General features: G+C 48.8%; 1 long non-coding RNA gene across 1 annotated transcript; it reads left to right on the top strand.

Moving 5' to 3' along the window:
* Window positions 1-3,165: 3,165 nt before the first annotated feature.
* On the top strand, window positions 3,166-22,387 carry LOC119036821 (uncharacterized). Its single transcript, XR_005080070.2, has 3 exons — window positions 3,166-4,177; window positions 7,861-7,967; window positions 19,925-22,387. It is a non-coding gene; the product is annotated as an uncharacterized LOC119036821 (long non-coding RNA).
* Window positions 22,388-27,981: the final 5,594 nt, after the last annotated feature.

The following is a 27,981-nucleotide window of genomic DNA, read 5'->3' as shown; positions in this document are numbered from 1 at the left end:
CTTGTGCAGTTTGAAAAGAACCATTTAATGCTCTTAAAAACTCGTGTAAATAAAAATCATATTGTGAAAATTTTCTTTGTTTAAATATTTAAAACAACCTGATTTTCTGGAAACTTATTTAAGAATGTAGGAGTTGTAAAAAGGAAATAAGGATGTAAATAAATATGTTCTCATTCAAATACGTCTGTGTACATCTTTAATTTCTTTTGAGCCTGTTTGATTTCAGTTCCGTGTAATCACTTTCACTAAAAACACACGTATGAGGTGAAGTGGAGAGCAGAGGACCGAAGTCTCTCACGTTACTTCTTACTTTAGTTTTAATTTAGTCTTTTATTTCATGGTTCATGTTATGTCTCCACCCAGAATAGTGAAAGTCTCCCAGTCGATACGCTGCCTAGTAACTGCTGTTAAGACTTCTGAGCTGTAATCTCCACATTGGCGTTGCAGTGAGAGACAGTACTTCCACGGAAACGTCACGGCAAATGGAACGGTTAGCTCACACTTTTCACGGGGAGGGTGCATTCCGCCTCCACTGACACCTTCCAGAAGCTGCCCTCTCGACCTAAAACCCCAGGAACGTCCACTGCAGTGTCCCGGCTCCCGGCGCAGAAACACTTTGCGGTGGGCTGTGTCATCGGATGGTGGAGTGAGTAAACAGAAATGACTGCAACTTCCAGAAGCAGTCAGGTGCGACATCGGTGATCAGAGACGGCTGCGCGAACATGGGATTCCGGGTGCAGACGCGCCTCACCTTGCTGGGGATTTGTTTGAGCCGCTCCTGACAAGCAGTGCGTTCCAGAACCACCTCCCCTCGTTTTAGCAAATGGCGCCGTTTTCAGGCACCGCTGCTACAGAACGGCACACGGTTTGAAGCTCAGATCGGAGCCAAGCCTCCCCTTTCGTGCGGCTTCCGTGTGCCCGGGGGCAGAAGAGAACGTTACCTCGGGGCCTGATGGCTCCTGCTTCTGAAGCCTGTTTTACCGGAGTCCAGCCCGAGCCCGAGGGGTGTCGAGCCCGAGTCCAGGCTGCCACGCAGGCCTGCGTGCCAGGCTGTGTAGACCACGCGACTGTGTCCAGCACGCGAATCCCAGGCGGGGGATCCTGTCAATCCACTCTCTCCCCAGTCGTTGGAAGAAGGCAGCACTCCCAGCAACCTTGAAGTTGACTTTGCATCTGTGGCGTGCACCCTCACCCCAAGTCAGCATGCATGGCAGACGGGAACTTGGACTTACCGCCTTCATTAGGCTGGTCGGGATTTCTAACCCCCGTGTTTCCCAAATGATACCCGCCCCATTCACTGAGTGCTGCAGCCTGCTGGGTGGTGACGTTCCTCTCTCACACAACAGGAGTGAAGCCCCCTGTGCTGTAGGTGCTGTTACTACCCCACACTGAAGATGTGGAGGCTGAGACAGGGAGAAGCGAAATGACTTTCCTAAAGTTCTGTCATCTGTTGCTGCAAGACAAATCATCCCAAAATTTAGGGGCCTACAACAGTCATTCTCCAGTGGTTTCAGTGGGTCAGGAATCCAGGTGTCCCTTGGGCAGTTTTCCGACCATAGCTGGAGTTTCTGGAGTGCCCACTGAGGCCAGTTTCAGTACTGGGGGCTGAGGCCGTGGAGGACTCTGTTCTTGAAGACCCGCGGCCCAGTAGGAGGTGCCACCACGTGGACAAACTCCACTGCAGTGTGTTAAATGCACCAGAAGCAGGAGTAAGACTGGTGCGCTGATGGGGTGTCTGGGATTTGCTTTCCAATGCTCCAGAAAACAGACATGCAACAAACAAGCAAAAACAAGTTGGGGAGAAATGTGTAAAACAGGATCTGGAAAATGCTGACCATCGTTGAAGGTGGGGAGAGGCACGTGGCAGCCTCATTCATTGCACGCTAAGACACGCCTGAATATTTTCCTGATCCAAACATAGTAGGGGACACGAGGTGGGCAGGAGCCAGAGCGGAGGGGCATCTGGGGTGTGAGCGAGGAAGCGCAATGAGGGCTGGAGGGCTGTTGGAGCTGTTTTCATACTTGTAATGCAATTATTCTGTGCTTTTCTCGAATGGGAGTGCATGTCTGTCATCCTTAAACAAATAATGTGTGTGAGCTGAGTTTTGGAGGACACGTAAACGTTTGTAAAATAAACAGAGCAAGGAAGAGCCTTCCCGGAGGTGATGACGACGCTGCTGGCTGGCGGTGCCCTGAGCGCTCTGCACGCACTGCGCATGCCCGGTGCTCTCCGCACAGACCGACCTGGGTCCAGCTGGAGGCGGTTTCCCTCCTGGGAGGTTCACGTGCAGTGATGAGAGAATTAGACGGGATGAAACTCACTTCAAACGGCAAAGGTGCTGGCTGCTGCTGCTGTCGCCACCAGTGTTTCTGGAGAGCAAGGATTTATCGGTTGGTATTAGAGGATTTGGGGGTGAAGCTTGTCACTTTTCTAGCTGTATAACGTTCATCAGATTGCAGAATTGTAGTTTGGAAAATGTTTTGGTGTTGGGTGATACGCAGCTATCATTGTCTGGACAAAGGATTGAATCTCCAAAGCCAAATTTAACAAAAAAAGCTCTCTATTCAAGATGAAACATTGAATTATTTCTTTAATTCTCACCCAAGGATATGTTCATTGATTTTAGAGAGAGAACAAAGGAAGAGGGGGAGGAAGAAATACTGGTTGCCTCCTGTATGTGCCTCGACTGGGGATCAAACCTGCAACAACTTCTTGGCGCACAGGACCAAACCAACTGAGCCACCTGACCAGGGTGCAGTACTGAATTATTTGAACACAGGGCAGGAGGAATCTGTGATAGCCCGTGATTTTTATCAGAGGTGTTAGCTGCTCAGACGACATATATGGTGTTTTCTCCACTCTGATTACCATCCTTTATTGCATTTTATTTTCTGTTGTGAAAATTTCCAAACATACAGAAAAGGACAGGCTACACCACATTGACGTGCTTGTACTCGGCTTCAGGAGCCAAAAACACTTCGCCGTCTCCCATCTACATAGTCCTGTGCCAACACCTAATCCCCTCGTGTGAGTTCACCCATAAATATGAGGACTTTTGAAAACATAACCATAGTGCATTATTAATAAATTACCAATAATTCTTAAGATCATCTAATTTGCTATATATATACATATATATATATAATTTTTCTAACCAATTAAGCCATCTTTTACAGTTTGTTTAAATCAGCATCCACACAGGGTCCATTATTATGTCTCTTAAGTTCTTTCCAAGTTTCATTTAATGTAGAACAGTTCCCCCCTTTCTTCCTTATTCAAGTGTTGACGGAACGGGGCAGTTACCCGGTGAAATGGTCCACCGTCTGGCTGGCCGACTGCTCCCAGGGCCTCATTGAACTGGTTTCCATCCCCTGTAGTTCCCGAGCAGCGGGAGCTAGAGAGCAAAGCTTGCCCGAGCCCCCACTTTACGCCCGCCGGCCTTTCTCTTTTCTTTTTGTAGTTACACCTAACAGGTGACATGCTGCGTGTCCTGTCGCCACACACAGTGTCTGGATGCCTCACCTTGAGCGGTGCTGAGATTGCTCAGTGGGTTGAAAGGAAGACAACCTTTATTGTCCCTTTATTGTAAGCTTCGGTCCACATCCATCTGGCAATTGACTGAATCCGTTAGGAGCTGCAAAATACAATTTTAGAATGCTGTTCTGCATTTATTAGCTAGAATTGTATACAAACTTTCTCCCTCCTTCTTTAGGTCTGTTAAATTACCCCACAAATAAAGTTCTTACAAGGAAAGAGAGAATTTTTTAATAACCTTATTCTATAATTTTCAGAATTAGTTGGTGCCTTCTTCTGTCGCTAATGTTGTTCACGTGCATTGGTTGTGGCTTTTGTTGGCTTGTTTCACTGCTTTCTCCTCATTCTCATGAAGGAACCACGTGAGTGAAGGCCTGGCCGGGAGACGGGGGCATCAGGTCTGTGTGCCGGCCTCGGCGGGTTTGGGAGTGGCTGTCCGTGCCTCTGAAGGGGGCCACCTGGCTCCACCTGAGCGAAGGGATGCAGACGCCGGTGCCTCCTGTCTACAACCTCCACTTTGAAAAATAAAGTTCGTGAGGAGTGCCCAGCGGCAAAGATCAAACCAGGAAGACAGCTCTGCACACTCGTCAGACACTCCCTCCAGCAAACCTTGGTCGGTGTGCGCTTAAATCAACGTGACAGGTATGTAGATGCGCCAAGTGTCACTCAGGAGAGCAGTGCAAGAGCCTGGCGGGAAGGAAAGATGTGATTATGGTCAATCACTTATTTTATGTTCTCTTACAAAATACTTTGGGTTTTTTTAATTGATTGTAGAGAGAGAGGAAGTGGGTGGGGAGAGACAGAAACATTGATTTGTTGTTCCAGTTATTTATGCTTTCATTGGTTCCTTCTTGTTTGTTCTCTGACCAGGAATTGAACCCCCAGTCTCAGCATGCGGGAAGCCCTAACCAGCTGAGTTACGCAGCCAGGGCTAGATTAACTCTTTAAAGACAGGAAGTTGTTGGCTGATGGAGGATCCACTGCACACTCAGGACACTTGTTAAGGATGGGGAGGCAGAGGGGTTCCTCCAGTGGGGTGGGGTTTTGCAGGGAGAGATGGGACTCGCCCCCCAGGACAGCAAGGGCAGCTGGGGATTTACAGCCTGGGAGCAGGGAGGGGTCAGTGGGTGGAAATTGCTAAGACTGAAGCAGTAGCAGCAGGGGGGTCCCCGGGGAAGGCAGACCTGGGGCTCAGAGACCAAGGATTCTGGTTCAAACAGGCTTCTCCACCGACAGGGAAGACCAAGGTCAGGCCTAGAGGGGCAGAGGGCTCAGAGGAGCCTGATTCAAGGCAGGTCCAAGGAGAGAGCCTTTGTCGCTGCACAGAACTACGGGCCACCTTTCCTTTTTCAGATTCGCAGTCCCTCATCCCCTATCAGGCAGTGCAGGGCTCTCTGCTCTCAAAGTCAAGTCTGAGCCTGCTGGGTGAGCAGAAGCTTTCTTTTCCCTGTTGCTTCCGTCTCCCTCCCAGGAAACGGAAGCAGGCCGCGGCGTCAGAGCCGGGCTCGCTGTGAGGTGGATGGCCCTGTGCACCGCCTGCGCGGGGTGGCTGGCTGACTCCAGGTTCTGCGGTGCGGAAAGAACTTCCCAAAGCCGTCAGACAGGCTGGGTGACCTCAGGACAATAAGCCTTTATGTTTTAAAATTGGACCCCAGCGGGGAAGAAAAAGGGTTTCCTGCACTTAGCTGAAACAAGCTTCAGGAGCCCCTGCTGGTTGCGTGTGGGCCCCCACTCCTGCCCTGGGGTGCAGCTCTCAGGCCAGGGGTCCCTGGGCCCTGTGCACCCCACCTGTGCCTGGGCCTCGGTGCTGCAGTGACCTGGCCACCTGCCCACCGTGGCAGCCCAGCTGAGCTGCGTGGGATTGCAGCCCCCAGGTGGACGTCTGCACTGCTGGTGACTGCCTCCGTCTTAACACAGGGTGCTGCAACTTGGAGGAAGCCGGCCCAAGGGCAGTGCTCAGGCCTCACCAGCATTTCCCCTGTGCAATGCCTTCTGAGAGTTTTGCAAAGCCCACTTGGGAGATGAAGCAGCATTAAATGTACCGTTCTCCTGAGAAGGGCACATGGCCCAGAAGGGAAAGGGTGTTGCTAGCTGTGTCCGGGTCTGCAGGGGAACTCTCCCAGCCTGTGTACCCGCACCCTCCCTCTGCCCCCAGCTTCAGTGGTCCCACTGAAGGAAGGCACATGAGAAACTGCATTCCCGAGGACAGCCATTACCCCCCAAGAGCTGGCAGTGGGATGAGCAGCAAGGGGCCAGGGTGGGGGGTGGGCAGGGCCTCCTGGCAAACTGGGCGCCCCTGGCGTTTCCTCTCCCAGGGAGCTGCTCCGCCCACGTTCCTCCTCCTCCCTCCTCCTCTCCGGTGTGGTCTGGCAGGTGCTCAGAGCTCTCAGCAGGGCCTGGGCCCCGACAGACCCATCTTTCTGTGTAAGAAGTGCCCTCCTGCCTGGTGAAATCACCTTTGTTCCCAATACGTAGGCCTGGGCCCAGAGAAATATTTAATAACACAGGGAAATGGTGACTGTATATCATTAAGGGGAAAAAAAGCAAGTTCAAAACATTGCATGTGCTGTGACCTTGTTCTGCAGGACAGACGAAAACACCCCCCAGGGGACATACATACCCAGGGGGCCACACCCAACTCTGGGTGATTGGATTGTAGGCGATTTGATCTCCATCTTCTCTGTTTTCAAGTGTTTTTTGTAGTCACCATGCTCTCTTCTAACAAGAAAAAATGATGAATGCTAGTTCTAAGGGAATGGCGATGGGTCCCATGCAGGACCCTGCTCTTTAGTGGCCTAGGACAGTCCCCCGGAGCTAAGGGGTGTGACGGCTGGGTGTGTTGCGGAGGAGATGGGATTATGAGTTGGTGTCCCCCCCTCCCTGCACTGAGCACTCGCTTCCTACTCGGGAACTTCTGCTCAGAGGATAAGCACCAGCAACACGACTTGAAAAGCCCCGACACGTCTGCAAGTGGGCCCCCGAAGCTCCTTCGGGCGAAGGCATTGTTAGGTGTCTGAGACCAGTTAGGTGCTACTTCATCCCAGGGTGCAGGTATGTCGTGTGAGCTGCGACCACAGAGATGTCTCCCCGCCCCCCAGAATCTCGCCCAGGGACAAAAGCCAAGGCATGGGGGTGGGGGAGGGAGACCCACAGGGAACACACACAAACATAAATTTTTGAGGGCTCATTATTCCTTCTCCTAAAGGCCACACCTGGAGTGTCCACCCACATCTCAGTGGCCAGAGGAGGCAGGGACATGGGGGCCCGGCGGCAGGAGATGGTGTGACAGACCCAGAGCACCGTCCCTTCGAGGCCCCACAGCCTTTGGGGGCCTTCCGTGACCCTCCAGACCCTCTCGCCTGTCCCGGACGGACTGTCGGCCTTGTGACACCTTGCAGGGTGCGTTTGCTCCCACTGGACAGAAGTGCTTTGTTCTCCGGGTCTGTCCTCTCTGGTGCCCAGCCCAGGGCTCGGGGACACAGCTGTCAGTGGCCGCCAGGTAACTTAGATGCATGTGACTGGTACAAAGGACAGTTACATGGACGGAATACCAGAGTTCACCAGTTCCTTATTAACTCAGAGACTCAGCTGGGTACGGAGACGCGAGAGAATCCCAAACCAGCTGCCTGGTTGGTTTAGTCCATGAGGAGAAAGCCCTCTGGACCAGAGTGTCCAGACTCCTGCTGGCTGCTTAGAGGGATTTATGTCCTGGAAATGGGCGCGTGGTGGACGAAGCTACTTTGACAATGAGAGCACTTTATTACCTGTTCGAGTCGAACAAGGATATACTTACTGATCGAGCAGAATTTTAAAACAATCTGTATTTCCTGCTAAGAATGGAATGAAAAGGCAGCTAATCCTTGTAGAAACCGTGGATTCCATATCTGAAAACAAGAAATATGAAGATGAGTTTGGAACACGTCGTCACATCAGAAACCAGGGGAGTTATGGGATAGTTTTCCCAGGATGCAAGAGTGATGCTGGCTGGCCTTCGGGAGGGGTCAGAGGGAAGCTGTCAAGTGCTTCCTGGAGGGGAAAGGGTGAAAGTTCTTGACCTGAGAAGGAAAGAAAAGAATCGAATGCTGAGGTCGCTAGCTGAGGTCGCTAACTAAAACACTGCCTGCTCAGGTGGTGATCCTACATCTGCAGGAAGGACTAATCTCTGGTCCGTGAAATCGCAAGGAAGGGAAATTCCTGCTAGTGTTACTATCGCAAACTGCCAAAGTCACAGCCGCAGTGCGTGCGGGGTGTTCCGTCACCACGGGAAGGGCGTTAAACGTGTGGGAGATGCGACGTCGTCATAGCTCCATGATTCTTCTTCTCAGGTGTCGTCAGAAGGCCCGTGGTCTGCTGGCGTTGTGTCCCCAGCTGCGCCGCCCACCTCTCCCTCTGCTCACAGAGGCCTGCGTCACAGCCTGTCAGCACCGGCAGGGTGAGTACGGACAGTCGGGCACTGGGGAAAATCAGATATTTTGAAAGACAGGGAGAGAGACCACAGTCACATGACTTTATTAAGGCATATTATTGTAATTGTTCTGCTTTATAAGTAATCCTTCATCTCTGCCTAATTTATAAGTTAAACTTCATCATAGGTATGGGTGTGTAGGAAAAAACATAGTGTGTGTTGTTGAGTCGGTGCTAACCACGGTTTCGGGCATCCACTGGGGGTCTCAGAACGTACCCTGGGAAGGCTACTGTAGTTTTTTCACTTTTAAGTCTATGATCCACTTTGAGGTGGAATCACAAAAGAATGTGCATGCTTTTGACATTTGTTTTAAAATTATGAGTTCATACTGACATTTCCAATTCAGATGTAAGGCGATAGTGTTTTTATTAAAATTATTTTAGCTTCTCTTTTCTTTTATACTGAAAATTTAAGTTCCTAACAACATGGAAACAATTACTTGCTTGCTTTACCCTACAATACCTACAGCAGTCTAAAAATAAGAACACCAATATGACCAAAACACTACTAACTGTATTTTATACATTTCTTTGTGTCCTTAGATTGTATGATTTTAACAATACATAGTAAAAATGCTGTTTAAAGTTTCACTTAAATACTTGCTTTCTTTGTATTGTTAGGCCACAACTTAACAATAAATATACACAGTACATATGACCTTATCACTTCCAGTGTTTTTCCCGTTGTTTGGTTTTCCTTTATACTTTGCTTTTTAATTAATTTTAATTCATTTTCAATTATGTAAGCCATTTGCTGTTTGCTAACAATCCAACGCAGTAAATTTCACTTGTCTTGTATCCACGCTGGTCGTCCCCGGTGATCCCACCTCCACCCCGATAGGGAATCATTTTTGTAAATTTTAAGTTCTTTCTCCCATGGTTTTTGTTTTTTTCAGGTGCCTAATTATATTTACTCTCCCTTTCTTACACAGTATATCCTATTGCTTTTTAGGACATAACATAATAATGTAATAAAGCTTTTATATACATGGATATATTTATGTGCTCCCATAACGTGAATCCTTTTCTTTGCTTTGCTTTTGGTCCACCTGTCGGTCTGAATATTTAGGAAGGTTTGCGATTTTTCCCAGTTGTTAACTTTGTGTAACTCCTTTAGGCTCCTCTGTTTTATATATTGTCCACATGTTCAATCAGAGTGTGGGCCGTCTGGCTGAGTCTCCCGGGACCACAGTCTGACCTTCCAGTAGATAGGCTCAAATGTTTTTTATTTCATGAAAGATTTCTTGAGTTAGTAAGTATAGTTCTCTTCTGTGGGTGAGAAGACTGAGGCTTATCAAGTCAAATGACTTGTTCAGTGACAGCTAAAACTTGGCAGAACTAGCGTCTGGACTTGGGTTTTCTGACTCAAATCTCTCGATCTATGTTAAAGTAAACACATTTTCCTAAAATGCTTAAGGTGAGCTAAGATGTTGTGAAAATTGCTGACCTCTCATGGACTAAATATCCAAATATTGGACTGAACTGCTTCCTGAGTCATCCTCGCACTGAAACTACTTCTCCGGTGGCTGAGTTTCTGTGAACTACACTCTCCTGGGCCCTTAAGCTTAAAACCTTAAGGGAGTAGGGCAAAGAGGTGTTCCCTCCGCATGGAATTTGAGATTGCCAGAACATTCCCTTCCCTTTGCCTCATGCCCTCAATACAAATTCCTTCTGGTTCAGATACCTGACATTCCATAATTTATTGTTTTGGCGTAGGGCCAGGACAAGGAAAATACATCTCTTTTCTGGTGCGGACTCTGTGCCAGGCACCGGCTGATTTACTCACCCATCAGCCCCAGGCATCGTCGTGCTCTTTTATAAATGACGGGACTGAAAATCAGAGAACTGGAGTAATTTTCTTCAGGGTCACAAAACAGGTACCTAGAAGAGTTTATAACGAAACCCAAGTTGGGTTCGTTCCAAACCTGTGATTTATCGTGTGCCTTAGACTCATGTTTATGCACCAAAGTAAAGGTTTGTCTTACTACTTTACCTGTCGTACCTGCTGCAGGACACACGCACGTCTCCCCACACCTTCCCGCCGTCCCCCAGGGCAGGACTTCCGATGTCTGAGGTCTTTCTTTGGCCCCAGAGTCTGTCTCCCCGAGAATGTCACTTTGGCAGAGTAAATGTACGTGGGGGTTAACTGCCGCACCCCAGTCCCAGCCACCCTCAACCCAGGACTGACAGGAATGGTGCACAAAAGCCAGAGCACCTTTGCCCTTTGTGGGGGACAACCCCACACCGACTCCCAGAATCCTCCACTGGGCTTAAGGTCCAGTTGTCCACACAGTGCTGTGCTTGTTAACGTACCTTTCCCTGTCTTAGCGCCACACTCAACGGCAGTGTTTCCTGGGGTCCTTTCCAATATCAACCGCTTGCACTCGAATCCTTATCTTAGGGTTTCCAGGGTCTGCTGCTTTGGAAAGCAAACTAATACAATCAGCAACTGTCCTAAATACAGATTTTTTAAAAAAAGAAAGTAGGAGAAACAAATACTGACTCAGCACCTGGCATCTGCCATCACTCTGCTGGGTGCCGGGACACGATGATAATGATAGAACAGGTAGATAATGATAAAACTGCCCCTCTTAGAGTTTACCTACCCTCTAGTGCAGGAGTCAGACACCAGACAGACAAACCACACAAAGAGGAAAGTATACTGCCCCCTGACCTCCACGAAAGGGAAAGACAAAGCCTTTGAGGAAGTGATTATTTCTTTAATTTAAAGTCAGAGTTTTCAATGAGAAGACCCAGCAAAGCCTGAGGTCATCAGACACTGAAAGTAACAGCAGAAGAACCTCGCCAGCTCTCATTTGTTTCCAAACATTCTTTACTAGGTCAGCTGCTTATTCCTGATCTCATTAGCTATAGCCGGGCCCAGGGAGTCCTGGATTTGCCCGCAAACAAACCTGTTGCCAAGGCGAGGCAATGGGGAGAAAGCGGTGAATAAAATGGAGAAAATGCCTTGCCCTGGTAACCAGATGGAGGTTATGTTCTAGGGGCTCCCAGATTTTTAAAAAGAGCCAACTAGATCTCCTTGAATTAAATAATTCATTTAATTTAATTCATTTAATAATTCATTTAATTTGAAATGAAACATTTACTGAATGCACTCAACTGCAGAAGGAAGGATCAGTGGATCTGAAGTCAGACAGACAGAAGCCATTCAAGCTGAAGCAAATGGAATAAAAAGACTTTGAAAAGAATGAGCGGAGCCTCCCTGCCTGTGGGACAACCTTGAACATGGGGTCCCAGAAGAAGAGGAGGGATGGAGAAGGTGGCTCAACAGTGATTTGAAGAAACTAATGGCCCCCAAATTTCCAAGTTTGGTAAAAAGTATTTCAACCTATAGACTCAAGAAGCTCAATAAATCCCAAGCAGGACCAATTCAAAGAAAAATACCATCAGGCCAATCATCAGCAAACTGCTGAAACCCGAAATGAGTGTCCGAAGAGGCAAGGCATGTGATGTATTGAAGACCAAGGATCAGAAACAGTGGAGGCCGAAGACAATGGAAATACATCTTCAGAAGTGCCCGCAGGGGGACAAAACGCGTTACTTTGGTATTTCTTGTCCAGTAAAAGTGTCCTGAGTCATTTTTTTTTAACCACAACAATTTTTTTTTAAGATTTATATTTATTTATCTTTAGAGGGGAAGGGAAGGAGAGAGGGAGAGAAACATCAATGTATGCTTGTTTCTAGTGCGTTCCCTGCTGGGAATTGGCCTTCAGGGGACCGGCCCGAAACCCTGGTATGTGCCTTGACTGGGAATCGAACCACGATCGTCTGGTTTTCAGGCCCGCACTCAATCCACTGAGCTAGACCAGCCAGGGCCTGAGTCATTTTTTTAAAGATTTTTTAAAATTTATCTTTAGAGGGGAAGGGAAGGAGAGAAGGAGAGAAATATCAATGTATGGTTGCCTCTCCTGCACCCCCTGCTGGGAACTGTCCTGCAACCCAGGCCCGTGCCCTGACTGGGAATAGAACCATGATTGTGTGGTTTGCAGGCCTGCGCTCAATCCACTGAGCTACACCAGCCAGGGCTGTCCCGAGTCATTTTAAATGAGGCTCGGTGAATTACCCGCATCATCTGATGCGTGGGAACACTGGTCGGAGGGTCTAGGCCGTTCCAAAGTCCGGCATTCGGACGGCGAGTCTGCAGCCAGCCTGCGGGGCCCGGCTCCTGACCCTGGACTCACCAGCTGAGTGACCTTGGGCCAGCGCCTTCCTTCCTCTCGTATATAATAACTGTGTAATGAAGGAAAGGTATATAATAAAATACATAAAATACAGCATTATAAAATATCTAATAAAAAGATGCAATCAATATATGTTTTACAGTTTGTAACTGAGAATAATAATACCATAATATCCACCCACATGGTGATTGTAAGGATTAGGTGGATTGTTTAATTTCCAACTACTTGGGGCTTTTCCAGATATTCATCTTTCTGTCATTGACTGTAGTTTAATTCCATTATGGTCCAAGAGGGTATTTTGCACGACTTCAGTTCTTTCTAGCTGTAAAGGTTGTTCAGTGGCCCGGGATCTCGTCTGTCTTGGTGAGTGTTCCACGCACAGTGGAGAAGAGTGTGCATTTGTTGCCATTGGGTGGAGGGTCCTATAAGGTGTGAAACCGAGTCCAACTGGGGGATGGTGTTGTTCAGTTCTTCTAAGTCCTCGCTGATTTTATGACTACTAGTTATCTCTGTTCCTGAGAGAGGAGTATTAAAGTCTTCAGATAAAAATGGGCATCTGTTCAAGTCTCTTTTAAGTTCTACCTGTTTTTACTCCGTGCATTTCGAAGCTGTGTTGTTAGCTACGCATCCTTCTAACCTCACTGTTGCACAGAAGCTGTCACTTGAAAGCTAAGATGCAATTTAAAATATGCCGCAGGCAGGGAGAACATTCCAGGAAGTAGAAATAACTACTGAAAGGCACCAACTAAGGGCGTGAATGGTCAGTGAGTGAATGACAAGCACCCTCGACTGCTGGAGTAGGAGGCCTGTGGCAGAGGATCACCAATGAACCATAAAATTCACTGCATTTGGCTTTGCCAACATTTGATCTGAATTGTCCACAATGCAGATAAGTGAATTACTTGGATCACTTCCTCTCTGAAAACAACCAATTAGGAGGATGCAGTGTGCAAAGTGTAGCCTATGGGCGGTGGAGCATGATTCTGCAGCCAATCAGCCCGAGTCCAGTTTCTCATTCCAACGTGCACTAGCCAAGTGGACTAGCTTGAGTGGACGCGAGCAAGTTCCTGTACTTCGTTCTGCCTCATCATCTCATCTGTAGCAACACTCAGAAGCTTCTTGTAAAGATTGAGTTGACCATTACTTAGCGGACAACACCTATTTATTTCATAAGCAGCTCTCTGAATGAATGGAATGAATCAGGTCCAGCAAAACCTTGCATTATTTTCCTGGGCCTGCCAAACTAAGTACCACAGACCGGTGGCTTTCAGCGGTGAAAACGCATGGCCTCGGAGCTCTGGAGGCTGGAAGTCCCAGGTCAGGGTGTCGGCGGAGCTGAGCTCTCTCTGGAGGCTCCAGGGGAGGCCCCTTCCCCGCCTTGTCCAGCTTCAGGCAGTTGCTGGAACTTCCTGGTGCCCCTGGGCTCGTGGCAGCATCGTTCCGATCTCAGCCTTTGCCTGCACAGGGCCACCTTCCCTCTGTGTGACTGTGTCACATTTCCCTTTTTGTGTGAGGATAGCGGTCCCTGGGGTCGGGCCCACCCTAATCCACAATGACCTCATCTTAACCTGGTCATCTTAACCTCATCTTTGCAAACACCCTGTTTAGAAACGAGGTCATATTTACAGATTCCAGGTGGACATGAGTTTGGGGGAGACACTGTGCAACCCTGTACAGACCTCAGGTCCCCACCCCTCTTTACTACTTGCTGTGGACATCACGTCTCTGCTTGCTAACCCTATTTGCACGAAACATCTCCAAACATCCTTGCTTGCTTTTCGGCATTTAAAAATCGGGCTGATTCCAACTGTACTTTTTGGGGTGGGTAGACTAAGGCCATCCCTTGTCTGAGGGAGGTTTGAAATTGGCTGTGCATTCAGGTCCTTGGGCGGACACTTAGGAGTTTGTCTGTTTTATGTCCCCTTGTTGCCATTACCTGTCGCTTCTTGCTGAAGTTCACGTTTGTGTTTCTGTAGACCCTCCCTCACTTCTCATTCTTGTGAGTGAGAAAGCCAGACTCCGGTTGTGCTATGAGTTGGAGCTTGTTGAGAAAGCTTGAACTCAGTGAGACAATATGAAAGTTCCTGTGGACAGGCGTACGGACGATTTTTGGTGTTAGTATTGATTTCCTGTACTCAATAGGGGGTCAGCTGAGGGCATTTCAGCTTTGCAGTGAGGCCACAGCCCCTGGCCACACCATGCAGAGCACCTGCCCTGGGCAACGTCCCTGTGCTGATGGCCCTTGTCCTCTGCTTTGAACCCTTCCTTTCTCTTTAAGGCCCACATCACTAGTCACAGTTCCGTGTGTTTGTTCAAAGCCAGGTGCACACACTCCATGAACGGATTTCCTTAGAACACTTCGCTTCCCTCCGATACCCCTTTCGGAATGTGTGCTGCCCGCTTTGTGGGTCAGTAGGGACGAGGACAGGAGGCTCTGTCCATCCCTTTGTCTCCCCGCGCCTCCTGGCCCTCTCCCCCAGGTGCCGTTTTCCCAGCGCTGTGACCGGCACCCCCTCGGGAGGCCCCCTTCCTCTTTCCCAGCTCCCACGTACACATTCGCAATACAGCTGGGTCAGAGATGAGGGAGGTGCTGTTGTGCTGACTTACTCTGATCATACGTAGAAGCTCAAGTGGTCATGGAACACACACTTCTGCGACTGAGCCTCAGATTTGCACATCCTTTCACCCTGGGGCCCTTTTTGTCAGGGTTCAGGGAAGAAGTCCGAAGTCGAGCTCTGGAGCAGGAGGAAATGGGCCGTGTAAATGCAGACCCGTCCGGGCATTGAAGTGACGGCCCCGTCGGGTCCTGCAGAAGTCTCTTCACCGAGTGGACCTTTAGACAGACACTCTGCCATTAAATCCAGTCGTGCAGAATCTGTCTGTAGTCATGGCCAAGTTCGACTCGGCTGCCATCACAGCTGTCGTTTGATTCTTCCTCGGTTTGGACAAGACTTTCTCTGCCCCTGGAGCTCACTCCCTGAGGCAGCACCTCACGCTCCAGAACATTCCATTTCTAAAAGCACAGCCTGTCCTGTGTTCTGTGTCCTCGGGGCTGAGCCACACACTGACGAGCCCAACACGGAATCCTGGGGTCGTCACGCTGAAAGAGGCCAGGGGGGAATTACATGGATGGGATTTAGTGAAGAGCTCGCTGAGGGATGTGTGTGCACACATACGCATGTGTACACAAACATATACACGTGTACACACCCCCTCCCACCCCCAGAAACAATACAGGGTCGCTTTTGTGGAAGTCGTCCCTGTCACTCCACATCGAAGGCTTAATCCCTCTAAAGACCTGCCGGCAACTGTCTGAGCCAGACCCAAAACATAGCTGCGCACCGGAGAGGAGGGACGCACGAGCCATTGTCCTCCTCGGGGATTTCTGCTGAGAGTCACACTTTATTCGAGGCCCCGAGTCCGTGTCAGATCTTGGAATTCAGTAATTTTTTCAAATGAAAATTTTTGTTTTGAGCTCATGAGACAGTCACATGCAGATGCAAGAAATGCATGTGGTACTATTTTTTTAAAATTAGGGAACAATGGCCATATAACATCACGTTCATTTCAGGTGTCCAACATAATATTTGGACATTTGCATGCGTTGTGAAATGCTCACCATGACAAGGTAGCATGTGTCACTGCACACAGTTATGATGTATTTCCTTGTCATGAGCGTGTGTAGGACCTACTCTCTAGGACATGAGATGCAGTGTTGTTAACCGCAGTTGGTACTTTTTGACCCACCCCCCACACCCATCTGGCCCCCTCCCCACATCGTAGACCATAGATACATTCAGTAGGTACTGACTGGGGTAGATTGATAAAACCACCGTGGCTTGCGCCTTACCAGAGGTCTCTCGAGGGAAATATGTGTGGAAATTCCTGGGCCCAGTGCCAGAAAGGCAGTCTCCTGGGTCCGTCAGCGACTTTGTACTTTGTTTCTTACGCGTTTCTCCTTTCAGGTCATCTTCTACATACTTTTTGCACAGGCAGCGAGCACTTGGCCTGTTATGATTTTGCTGTTGTGAATTTGTGTGTGTGTGTGAGGAACAAACGGAATGCTAGTATTCCTGACCCCACGGTGTGGGGTCAGGAGTGAGGAGTTAGCAGAGCTCCCGGCTGGGGAGGGGGAGAGCTGGGCAGCGGCACCTTCCAGAAGACCCCCAGCCGCTGTGCTCCCTCGTGCACTGGAAGGAGTAGTGCAATGCACTCGGAGGAGAAGTGCAAAGGATTTGCTCCCCCGGCGCAAAAGAAGTGACACCGCCTTTAGCCCAGACCTCCCCAGCAAACTCCATTTATCATCCTTCCATCTCCGAGAATCCTGACAGGCAAGCAGGCTGCTGCCTCAGGACCGCCTTGTGGCAAAGGACGACAGCCCACTCCCAGGGAACCATGAATCTGGCATTTGAAGTGGATTGAGAAGTAAAACAAAACAAAACCAAAAAAGGCTTAAGAAGCTAAAGTTTGGGAACCAGTTAGCCAGGTCCTGGACTTCTTGAAATGCAACTCATCAGCATTGCAATGAAGCTGACCTCTTTGCGGAAGTTTCAGGAGAAGGATGGTATTTTCTTTTTTTCCTTTTAATGTGATAAAAATTCACTCTGCCAGCCGAGCATGTACTGGGGAGTGAAGGCAGGTTACTTTCTCGGGATGGGACGTGTTAGAGTTTCCCTCCGGGGAGCTCTTGGTGCCGGCTACAGCTTTGACAAAGCCTTCAGCCGAAAGATGCTTCAAGTCCGAAATGCACAGTTTACAAGTGGAGGGCATGGGCTGCTGCCCTCAATTCCACCAGGGGGCACGGAGCCCCCTAGCACGCAAGGCAGAGAGGGGTCTCGAACTTGCTGCTTAAATATCTTGACAGGCAAGATCCCCTCACTCATCCTCAGGGGCAAAAAGTCACATAACTTCTCCTAAGATGTGTTTATACTAAGAAAATAAAATTCTGTAATTCTGAGGAAGGCAAAGAGTGCGTTGCACAAAGAGGAAGAACAATAGAAAGAATTCTCTTGGTGAAGCTGTTCTGGGAGGTTTTAAAGCTTTGTTCTTCGCGGTCTCATAGGAAACGCCGAGAGCAGACCTGGGGTGGTTTGCCACCCACAGACGCGCGTGTTTGAGGCTGTGATGAGCAGAATGGACTCTCAGGGCCAAGGTGAGGCCTTGGGTCTCAGTTGCTGCAAGATTGAGGGCACCTAATAGGAGAAGGGAAGGAGCAAACCAGGAGAGTCAAGGCCAGGTGTGTAGAAGGTTGGGGCGGGGCCGGGGTCAGGGAAGACCAATGCTGGTGGATGCAAAGTCAAGTTCTTTGGATGTGGACAGCAAAACTACTCTGTTGCTTTGCATCCCACCCTCCTACCCCAGGACCCTACACCTGAACTTCCGGGTGTGGGTTCATCCCACTGTGTTGTCGTACATCCTTCCTCCCTGACATTTCGTAGAGGGAAAACCCGGTGACGTGGAGCATCCAGGGCAGACCTACAGGAAGCAGAAGGGCGAGGCCTCCTAGGGCCCAGAGGTGTGGAAGCAGACCTCCAGCTCTGACTCCCCTGGGGCTTGTGCGTGTTGGCCATTTGGTTGCTGCAGGCCCCGTGTACCACCCACTCTCTCTCCAGCCTCCACCGCTGACTCTTCCAGCTTCTCCTCCGACTGGCCCAATCCCGTTGTCTTGAGGATGGGGTCAGCACGATGGCCAGTGCCCAGAGCACGAGGGAGGGGCAGGGGTTTGACAGAGCGGCCCCAGGGCTGAGTTGGGGCCCAAGTCTGGGAGGAGAGCACAGTTCTTGGCCTCGGGCTGGATAACAGGTCTCTCCTCCAGGTTGCCTTACGATCGGGGTCGCCAGGCTTAGCAAACAAAAGCGCAGGATGCACCGACATGCATGGCAACTCGGCAGGACCTTGAAGTCGTGTTAAGTGAAAGAAGCCAGCCTCAAAAGACCACGTGTTGTGAGAGTCCATGTATGTGAGATGTCCGGAGTGGGCGAAGGCAGAAAGACAGAAAGTTCATTAGCAGCCGCCTGGGCTGTGGAACAGGGAGACAGGGAGGGGGTGGGGGTGACTGTCGTGGTGGCAGGGCTGCTCCTTCAGGCCACCAAAGTGTTCTCACGTGGGATCGTGGTGACGGTTGCGAAACTCTGTGAATGTTCTGAAAACCACTGAGTTGTACAGTTAGAGTGGTGGAATTTTATCATACGTGAATATCTGGGTAACGCTGTTTTAAAAATGCATATTACCAAGTTAAATTTGAATTTTGCATAAACCACGAAACTTAGAGCAACGATATCTTATTTAATATTTGGGACATATGTACACTGAAGTTATTGTCATGGTTTATGCAAAATTCAAATTTAACTCAATATCCTGTATTTTAGGTGGCAGCCCTACTTATGATTCAAGTGAATGTCCCAGAAAGCACTAATTCGTAGTCAAAAATGGAGAGAAATGGTTCATGAGATGTCATTTAAGTGAGATTTAAGGGGACCCTTACCTACTTTGGGTCAAAATGCTAAACAATTAAATTAACCAAGACCAAGACCTTCTCATTTGACCACAGTTATTGTCTAACAATCTGGGTGCGGCTGCCAAGGCAGAGGGGTTCAGGAAGGAAAGAAATAGTGTTTCAATTCTTTACTAAAAATTTACAAAAGTGATAGAAAATGTGTAGAAGGGAGAAGAACTGGGTATTTTATAAGCACGTTCTAATCTTCACACTTTATGAATCTTGCCATTGAATTTGAGACAGTTTGAGGGAAATTCTCAAGTGTGAATCTTACATGTTTTTGACTTGTTCAAGTATATGACAAATGATTATAAAATATTTATTACATGACTATTATACAATGAGATTTGCTACAAATATTGTCATGTTTTATAAAAGAAAATGAAGGTACCTTCCAGTAAAGTGTTTCTATCATAAACATTACACAAGGTCTGTCCAGAAGGTATCCAGCCATGTATATAAAAAATAGAGACATTTATTGAAGAAGATACAAGGTACAAGAAACACTGTACACAGGATAATGACGCCTCAGTCCCCTTCAAAGTAGGCACCTCGGGACCTCACACAGTTCTCCCAGTCATCAGCTGCCCCATCGTATTTTCCTGAATCTCACTGACAATCTGGAATCTCTTCTCTTTCAAAGGTGATTTTAGTTTTTCAAAAAGCCATAAATCTCAGGGAGCCAAATCTGGGCTGTAGGGGGGCTGAGTCACCTGGGTGATTTGCTGATTTGCCAACAAACTCTGCATGAGATGTGATGCATGAGCAGGCACATTGTTGTGAAGAAGCTGTCAATCACCAGCTGCCCGTAGCTGCAACCTTCTGAATCGTCTGAATGGTTTCTGTGGAGGAATGTTCAAGCTTAACAAAACTTGATGCAGATTCATTCATTGCTCTACTTGTTCAGTCATTTTGAATGCAACAGCCACACAGTACACATGCTCACTCAACTGTCTCTACCTCCCTCACTGACTAGTACAGTGAAGTCATCACTGTTCACACATGCGCATTCCAGTCCATTCTCCTTGGCTTCCAGGTTACATGGGTGTCATGTAAATTGTTCTCATTATATTAACAACGGTTGGACTTTTTCTGGACAGACTATATATATACATATATATATATTTCCGTGGATGTTCTGCATTTATTTTGAAATTATATCTCAGTTGTAAATTCTGGTAAGCAGAACTGTTTAAGTTTGCTCTTGCATCTTTGCTACCTTTACAGAATGGCGACACCCCAGCTTTGACACTGGAAAATCCAGCATAAAATTGCCGTAGTAGCATATGTCAGTGCAGGATTATGAAGCCTGAGGGGGCCACGGAAGACACCAGGATCTTCAGGCATAAAGACGATAACGTATGTGTGCATGATTACAACCTCCATTTTACAGGTGGGGCAGCTAAGGCAGAAGCAGGGTAAGCTTTTTGCCCTCAGTCCCACAGCTAATAAGAACCAGACCCCAGCTCATGGGCCATGAAAGCCCTTGACATTGACTGCTTCTCTCCCTCATTTCTCCTGCAGAGAGCCTTCCCCACTGGACACCCAAGTGAGCACTCCTTTCAGGGGCTACCTCAGGCTTCAGCGGTCATCTGCACCCCAACTGCACCTTTAACTGTGTTGCCCTTACTGACTGTTATCCCCTCCAGATAAATGCATGGAAAACTCTGACAGCGAACGCAGACCTTTCTTGCACGCTCACCCCAGCTGCTAACAGGGCACATGCGGCCGGCAGCATGGGACTTCCTGTTCTGTCGACTGAACGAACGCCTTGCACCTCCCGAGCAAGTGGAGTCTGAGCAGCACTAGAGCTGAAAGCAATCTTTTCCCAGTTGCTTTTGTCAATTCTTTGAAATGCACTGAGGAAAAGGGACAGCAGCCAAGACGAGCCTGCGGAGGGGGGGGGGCGTGCGCCCCTCTGGGCATCATCCCTCTGTCCAGTCGGGGCGGAAAGTTGGGGAAGAGAGCGGGTCAGTGCTGAAGGGGCGGGAGGGCACTCGGCGTTTAGATCTGCTCCGAAGGAGGACCTCTCCAGAGGGACCTGACGGGTTTCTGTAGCTCATTCAGCTGCGGGAAGGACTCAGAGACTTGAAACGTCAGGCGCAGACGCTGTGTTTTCGCATGCCCCTGAATGAAAGGACCTTTGTGACTGTCGTGTGGATGTATTTAATATTCAGCCTGCAGAAGACGGAAGGTGGTCTATGACCTTGAGGGGCAGGAGGCCCCGCCCGCCTGCCATCATTTGGCATTAGCTGTTACTGGATCCCACAAAAACATCAGAAAGGAATTTGTTTTGTGGTTGGGTTTCCCTTTTTTTTTTAAACATCATTCCTGTTAGATCAGTATTTCCTCAAATGAGTGAGGGGAAGGGCGCGGTGACTTCCTAAAGGAAAGTATTTATATTTTTAGACCCAAATCTGCTTTTACAAAGCTCTTCTTAAAAAAATGCACAGAAAGAGAGTTCTGAACTACAAAAGGTACATCTTAAACGGTAGTTGTCAGTTTAGCTTATTAAATGTAACGTTTATGAGAACGTTAAGACCGATTTTGTTTTAAAAGATGACCAGATTTTTTTTCCTGTGTTTTAGAATGTCTGCCTCACCTTCACTACCTCCCGAACTCTCTGGCTTTCCAGTCCAGGGTGGCGGCCCCGTTCGGGCTGCGAGTAACGGGCCGGGGAGGAGGCCCTGCCGGTGGGGAAGGAGGCAGAGAGACACGGGAGAGGCGCTCTCCTCTGGTGACACAGCCCAGGCGGTTTGTCATGAACTTCGGACACGTTCCAGTCCCAGGGGGTTCTCGAGGTCAGCCTGTCCAGTGTTCCTCGTGTTGTCTGCCACGTGCGCCAGGGGGTGGGGCCCGGAGTCCACGTGCCTGACATGCAGCCCAGCTGTGTTCGGCCAGTGCCCAGGTGGGTACAGCGGCCCATTTCACGAATGAGCAGTCGGTGATCCGAGAGGTCATGGACCCCAGACCCGCGGCCAGTTGTACAAGGAGCCTGAGGCATGCGCCTGCGAGTGACGCTGTGCTGGGCGGATGGAGCTGTGGACAGGCACGCGTGGCCTCTGTGACATGCTCGATGGGGCTCGGGGAAGACATCCCCTAATGTCTCTGTCCGTCTTCCTTCAGGATGTCATTCTGAAGCCCATCAAAGAAGACATGAAACCTTTATGTCTCGGCTGTGGGTAAGAAGTTAGCGTAACGACACCAAAGCTAAGGGGAAGTGACAATGGGTAACCGTGCGTTTCTGAGCAAACGTTGACAGTGGGGAAAGAGGTGGCGTGGGATTGCGCAGGCCTTGGCCAGGTGCCCAGAATGGGGGGGGGGGAGTCACAGACCACACAGGGAAGACAAGCTGGAGGGTAGGAACTTTGTTCTCTAATTTTTTATCATGAAAGTTTCAGATATTCAAGAAATTTAAAATGATAGCGCATTTCTCACCCAGATACCATCTATCTTAAAATTTTAAAAACAGCCCTGGCTGGTGAGGCTCAGTGGGTTGAGCACTGGTGTGCAGACCAAAGGATTGCCGGTTTGATTCCCAGTCGGGGCACATGCCTGGGTTGCAGGCCAGGTTCCCAGTAGAGGGTGTGCAAGAGGCAACCCCACCTTGATGTTTCTCTCCCCCTCTTTCTCCCTCCCTTCCCCACTCTTTAAAAATAAATAAATATTTCAAAATAAATTTTAAAGATATATCCCCACATTTGCATCATCTAATCTGTGTGTGTGTGTGTGTGTGTGTGTGTGTGTGTAGTCGGGACCAAGGATGTTTCTAAGAACACAGACTGCAAGGTGGGGAAATGACCAGGTGCAGTGAGGGAGGTCAGAAGGGACACCAGGTCACAGAGGCAGGGAAGGGGGGCCAGACCCAAGATTCCTGGGATTCAGGCTCTGTTCTTCCCACTTACAGTACATCCTGTTATTAACGGCGATGATTCATACCTGACACTTTGATCGCAGTTCTGAGCGTGCCGGTGTGTCTCGCATAATGCCTGTTATTTCCAGTGCCGTTCCACCTGGTGTCAGAGAAATGGGGAAATAACAGGGGAGGGAGAGCACAAGGGGCAGGCCCGTCCTGAAGGAAGAGTGTTTCCAAGGAGTTCAAGCTCAGAAGATGAGGAGTTGCTTTTCTCCTGCTGACTTTAGGCTTCTTCTGAACTTTCGAACAGGAAAAGCTGGAAAATTAATTTGGCTGTCGGCTTGCAGGAAGAGCCACAGCACTCTGCAGGGCTGCCTGGATTTTCTGCTCTCTCTCGGGTGCTGGGACCTTGAGGGACACTGACCTGCTGCCGCTGTCGTTCCAGCCGCTTGGCTGTTTCCACTTTCTGTAGGGCCCTTCCTCCCATCCTCCCCACTGGGGTGGGTGCCCCTCAGCCCCGCCCCCAGCCTCCAGGCCCCGCCCCCACCCCACTCAGGGCTTATTCCTAGGGTTACCTGTTCATTTGTCTCCCCCACCGAATCCCTGCCTTCACAGTGATGGAAGCTGTGTTTGAAATGCCGTTAGAGTCTCGGGACTAAGTTCAGTCCCCGCCACTCGAGGACATGCAGTAGTATTTGAGGAATGAAGCACCAAAAACCACAAACGTGCAAAGATTTAATGTCGTAAGGTTTCCACACACATGGACTAAAGTGCAGCAGGGTTTGTTGTTGTTTTCTTTTGCGGTTTGTTTTCCAGGAGGGAGAGGCCAGTGGGGGAGTTTGGCAGATACCTGAGCACGAGGGGAAAGGCGGTCTGCCGTGCAGCTGAGGCAGAGGCTTAACCATGTTGGAAGGTGGCCCAGGGGAGTATCTGCGGAGCTGAGGATGGATTTTTTTTTTCAGACAAAGACTTCATTGAACTCCGTGCTGTAGCAGCATCGGGAAAGGAGGGTACAAGCTGGCACAGAGGGAGGGAGCCCTGGGGCAGAGCCGTGAGGGCGGGCAGAGTGGGCAGCACCGCAGTGCTGGGCTCTAACCAACAGCAGGGGAAGTGATTAGTTCACAATAAGCTGAAACTCTGTGTACAGCCCGGCCAGGTCCTTTCCAGTCTCTAAAGGAAGAGGTTTCCAGAAAAAATTTTCGAGCTACAAAGGCAGAGAGAACATTTCATTCTGGCTCCTCTGATTAGACCTGATTCTTATTCCTGGAACAGGGAGTGCATCTACATTAAGTGTAAAATGAAGTGCTCTGCACACTAGCGTTTGTGCAATGTGTGTGTGTGTGTGTGTGTGTGTGTGTGTGTGTGGTTACTGTGGCTGGGACATGTGGAAAACAACCGTCTTGATTCTGGACAACTCACCCAATATTTCTACTCTTTGATCTGATCAGTTTATGCCTGTTTTAGTATTTTTTTTTTTTGAGTCACACTTAAAATGCCCTCATGAAAGTTGGGAAGAAGGTACTTTCTCACTGAGGAAAAAATGAACTTAGTAAGCAAAATAAAAGGGAAAAATGGAAATTGGAGAAAGTACAAAACTACTAGTGAGAATGAAGGAATTCCTGAGAATTTCTAGGGTTTGGGGAACCAGAAGGCAGTGCCAGGTCAAGTCAAGGTCACAGGACCCTCAGAGTGCTGGGGCGGGGGATACACAGCCGGCCAGGCCCCAGCCGGCCGGCCCAGGACAGAACGGGAGTGCAGGGTGCTGACGCTTACAGGCATTTGCTAAGTGGATTTTCAAATCCCATTAAGTGGGGCCAGAATTGTAATAGCTTCCAGTTAAGCTTTCAGTTGAAACCTGAGGCCTGAACGTTGACTTATTCCCACGGCTTTGTTTAAAGCATTACACAAAGCAAAAGCAACAATAAAGCAATTTGATGTCCTTAGAATTCTTGAGCAGGCGAGCTTGGTCTGCCCGAGGTGAGACTATTGACAGTTCAGCACCATTTGTTCTCTCGAGTTTCGAGTTTTGAAAGAGCGCTGTGCAAAATCTCCATCTCCTGGACTTCAAATAAGGTCTTGAGCTAATCAGCTGCCTTGTGCTGGAAAGGTTCCCGGCTGATGTGAACAGAAGAACACACACTCATAGGCTTGAAGTGAAAAATCTCACATGGGAGAGATGCTGGTAAGAGTTTCCTGGCCCAGGAGAGGTGAGGGGCCACTGAGGACCCCGATCCTGGAGATCTGTGCTTCTGTAGACTGACTCATGGGGTAAGCATGCTTCTGCACGTGTGTGGGATGGGAAGCACATTACGAAGAGCTGTTTCAGGGACCCATCTTCTCTGTGTCGTAAATGATACAAAGATTGGGTGGTAAGGTGAAAAAAAATTGATCGCTGTAAGTTCTGTGTCATTTGTCATTATTATAAGGATCCATTAAGGGAAGGAGAATTGGTGTACACCTATGTCATGCTCAGCAATGTCAGTACCAACACGACTGTAAAAATGTAGACTACATCTGAGAAGTTGGTGGAGTCAGCCAACTTCCTCCAAGGGCTGGTACCCCGTAGACGAATGTTCTGCTAACTCTCTGAACACGGGCAGCGACTCTGTTGCTCTTTCTAGCAGGAGAGATACAGGCTTAGGGGCTTTCTGACTCTGATAGGGAACTGCCTGACCATTCTGTTGGGCTGTGGCGGTCCCTGTCTACAGTCGCCTTCTTGCCCTTTTCCATTTGTTCTGAATTTAGAGGTGGTCTTCCCAGAACGAGTTCGGTTCATAAGGACGCAGCACGTCTGCAATTGTCTGCCTCGTGACTTACACTGTAGATGCACGTTCCCCGAAGAGCGTCTGTAGTCACAGAACATCCGGCCCCAGTTGACAAGACATTTACTTATTAATTTTCTCCAGAACCATGTGCAAATTCCTCTACCTGGCTTCTGTGTTCCTGGTCTTGTGCACTATACTTTGGAAAACATGAGCTAAGAGCTGTAAGTTGCCCTGCACCTGTAGGTGGGCGGGCGGGTGGAAAAATAGATAGATGGTAAAGGTGCCGTACAGATGCACTGTTCTCCAACAATGTGAGAGTCGGGCTCATCTCACTGATCCACCTACAGACACGTTCCTGCTTCATCCTGTACTATATTGTGAATAATATTATGTATCTACTTTTAGCTTAGTTTTCCTTTTTTTGGAGTGTGTGTGTATTTAAATACCAAAGTAACACCTACTCGTTTTAAAATATAAAAACAAATACGGAGCAGGATAAAACAAAATGTCAAACTCTTTATCAGTTCTTCTCAAGCCCACTCACCAATGGCAATGCCTACTAATTGCTTGGATCTTGGCCGAAAGCAGGTGGTGATTGAGGATGGTTTTATGAAGGTGCTATTGACAAAGGAGTGGGCAGAGTTCAGAAACTCACCCAGGGACAGCGAAGCATCCCCAGGGTGACAGTGGCAGGGGCTCTTACAACTGTCCTAAACCTCTAGGAGCAAAGTCAGGGGAGGGTGCTCACCCAGCAAGACCAGCCATCGTAGAGAAGGGCCTGCCAAGGAACCATGGCCTTGAGTAAAGGAACACACTAATGACCATCCCAGGACCTGGCCAGGAAGAGCTGAGGTTGCAAGTACCCCATTCTCTCTCTCCTCTTGGCCTCTGTGTCTTGCTAATTTATGCCATTGGCCAGCTCTCACTGGGAATAAGTGGGCAAGAGAGCCTGCTGGCAGCTGGGCTCTTGGGTGGACAGCAGGAGAGGAGAGGATGGAGCAGAGATGAAGGAAGTCCATCAGGTTGCACAGGCGGCTTACCCAGAGGCTCGGGACAGCCCAAGCATTTGCAGATTCCCTGGGTTTCCTCTGGGCGCAGAGGCAGCCTCCGGGGAGGATGATCCCTGAAAGCCGAGGGCCTGGCAGGGCAGATAAGCGCCTGTGGATCTGAGCCTCTCAAGACAAAGGGCAGATCTGAGCGACAGATATTGCCTGCGGTGGTGTTTTGATGTATAGAGTCTGGCTCATCAAATCCAGGTGGTAATTGCTTAGATCCTCGGGCCACCGAGCAAAGATTTATGAAAGATCATTTACCTCTTCAGGGTTGCAGGATAAAACGAGAGTGTTTCCCTTGTGGGGGATACAGCGCTGGGGCTCCTCTGACTGACTTCAGAACACGGCATTGCTTCTGATCAGCTGGGTCCCTCCCCCCGCATCGCCATGTGGTAATGATGGTAGAGATAATGGACAATTCGGTTAGATTCTGGGTCATGCCCCAATTATGGTCGAGGAAGCTTATTTTATTTTCAGTGTAATTTCAATTGTTTTTAATCTTACCCATGGAGTTGACTAGGATAGACTTAGAGGGGTTAGTGATTTACAAAACGGACCACGCAGCCCTAGGGTGGAGTTCAAGGGCTTAGGGGATGGCAGTGTGCCAACAGAGAAATCGCATGTTCATAGAAAGCTTTCGACTACCACATTTTTTAAAAAAGAGGACATCTATGTCCTCTTTTTAATCCGAAACAAATAAATGTTTAGAAGTTAATTACTCCATCTTGAATCATCAAGTATAACTAACTATACATAACACTCTTCTACACTCTTTGGTTAGTCACATTTCTAAAGCAATTAAGTGGAAAACAGCCCGAGAATCTAATTTTATTTATAACTGAATGTCCGATACAGATGTTTCAAAGTTGTGCTTTTCACAAACACAACGTGAAATAGATCACTAAGCTTTCTCTTGTGAATGACTGTGTTTCTGCCTTTTAAAGTCTGCATGTTTCTGGTAGCAGTTATCTGATCAACCAGAGCGTTTTCCTAAAACTGTCTATTTTTAGCTGGCCTTCCCCTTCCCCCGGAGGCCTGCCACCTGCGGGGACCTCGTGGTGGGAGGCCCGTGCACTGGAGAGCACTCGCTTTGGGCAAGACGGCAGGGTCCTAGCAAGTTATAATTTCCACTGCTGGGGGTCTCAGACGCTGAGCATCTGCTTCCTCATTTGGAGGAGGCACAATCTAGGGCAGAACTTGGCAATTTGATTAAAAAAAAATCAATAGATAATGAACTGATTCCATTCCAGTGAGTGGGAGAAAACAGATATAAATAGTGTTTGTTTTGTCACGTTGCTTTGTTATTAATAACAGCTATTACCATCACACACAAAAGAGCAGCAGGATGTTAAGTATGTTCGTCTACGTGTGAAACTCGGGACGGATAGTATAGTGTGTATCAGAGCAGGAGTTTTTGTGCTTTTCCCTCACCAGAGCCCCTCTTGCGGGGATGCCATTTACGTGAGGGACACCAACCCCGTGGGAGTGAGTGTTCGTGAAACGCACAGATCCTGGCTGGCTGGTTGTAGCTCTGCCCCTTTTCTTTCGTCTAAGAAAGCCTAGTGGGCAAAGAAATGATAGTAAACTTATTGGAGGAATGACGAATTTTCC

Source organism: Artibeus jamaicensis, unplaced genomic scaffold, assembly GCF_021234435.1.
Source record: "Artibeus jamaicensis isolate MK-2021 breed Jamaican fruit bat unplaced genomic scaffold, CSHL_Jam_final scaffold_833, whole genome shotgun sequence".
Lineage (NCBI taxonomy): Eukaryota > Metazoa > Chordata > Mammalia > Chiroptera > Phyllostomidae > Artibeus > Artibeus jamaicensis.
The sequence above is the reverse complement of the archived record's forward strand: the minus strand, read 5'-3'. Positions and strand labels throughout refer to the sequence as shown.